This window comes from Pyrus communis, chromosome 2, assembly GCF_041283825.1.
Source record: "Pyrus communis isolate YQ-2024b chromosome 2, ASM4128382v1, whole genome shotgun sequence".
NCBI classification, from domain to species: Eukaryota; Viridiplantae; Streptophyta; class Magnoliopsida; order Rosales; family Rosaceae; genus Pyrus; species Pyrus communis.
In genome coordinates, this window is record NC_142566.1 from 13,297,511 (window position 1) to 13,299,041 (window position 1,531).

The following is a 1,531-nucleotide window of genomic DNA, read 5'->3' on the forward strand; positions in this document are numbered from 1 at the left end:
TCATTTTTTTACAGAGCAGCACGCAGACTCCCCTGCTTCTCGGAAACCCTCCTGCCACTGCATCTTAAAGATGACGCCGCCATGGTTCACAAACTCTTGAAGCACAATTGTGGGCTTGAGGTTGTCGAGAACATTGTGGTTGAAAACCAGCGCCATTTTGTGCGACTTAGCGCTGCCGTCGTCCACCAGTGGCTTCGCGATTACCGGAAACTTTAGACCCTCCCACGCCTGGCGATCAAACAGCGTTTCCTTGTCGTATATTACAATCTGCTTTGGAATCCCAAACGTGTCGCTCTCGTGCTCGATTCTCAGCTCCGAGACCACCTGCAACATGGAAATCCGATTGTGCAGGCGCTCGATTGCCTCTGGCGCGTCGATTATAACCCCGTCAGGGTTCTTGACCCTGAACTCCGCCAACTCCCGCTTCCAATCGTCTCCGTAGAGCTTGTGCAGCACGCAGTCGAACGGCCCCTGATCTGCCAGCGAGCGCTCAGTGTCGATCCGAACGAGATCGATTCCCCGCGATCTGGCTAGGTTGACCAGCGACTCTTGGATGAAGCTTTGCTGCTTCTTGGGCAATGAAATTGGCAGCGGTTGCTGCTGGGTTTGTTGTTTGTTGGAAGGGGAGGAGGAGGACAAGGAGGAGATGAAATCGAAAACAATGGCTTTCTGGGAGGACTGAAAGTTACCGTACCAGATGAGGTTGATGGTAATTTTACCGGAGAGGAGAGGGCCGTTGTGCTATTTGAGGAGCTGGGTTTGGTCTTGGACAAGCTCGCTCAGCTTCCTTGTTGCCAACGAGACTTGGAACAACCTGCTGGAACCGAATGAAACTTGGAACAAGGCGGCCACAACAAACAGCTTCATAAGCCACTGACTAGAATTCGAACCCATGTTTTCTTTTCCTTTTTTTCTTCTCTCTAAAAAAAATATTAGATTTTGGAGAGGTTCTTCAGATAAGAGCTGGGAGGGGTTGAGATATAGGTGTAGAAACGGAAGCCAAGAATTGAGCGGAGCTGTCGAAGCTGTGCCTGGGCCCAGATGTGGGCTTCAACGAGGGTCTGCACCGTCCGTTTTTTCTAGGGCCTCGAGGTCCATCTACTAAGCCTGGGGCTGCTACTGTATATAAGGAATATATATATATATATATATATATATTTTTTTTTTTTTACGCAGAATATTGTTGCATTTGTAATGAAATTGACTTTCGATAGTCAAACATTTAATAAAACCTAATTTAATTTTTTATTTTGATGTGACTGAACTCGAAGTTGAATGTTCGAGCTGCCTATGTACCCTTCCAAAGAAGAGATTAAGTCATAACGTAGTTCAAATACATATATTTTTTTGTTGGTGCCGTACACAGTTTATGCTCTTGCGGGCTAGGAGCATTTTGTTGTCACCTTTTACGCTCGTGCGGACAATGAGCTTTTGGTGCCATTTGCAGTTTCAGCTCATGCAAGCAAGGAGCGTCTTGGTGCCGTTTGCATTTTCAGCTCATGCAGGCAAGGAGCGTTTGTTGTCGCCTTTT

At 47.2% G+C, this 1,531-nt stretch overlaps 1 pseudogene; it reads right to left on the reverse strand.

Moving 5' to 3' along the window:
- On the reverse strand, positions 1–894 carry LOC148698589 (inositol-tetrakisphosphate 1-kinase 1 pseudogene; annotated as a pseudogene).
- Positions 895–1,531: the final 637 nt, after the last annotated feature.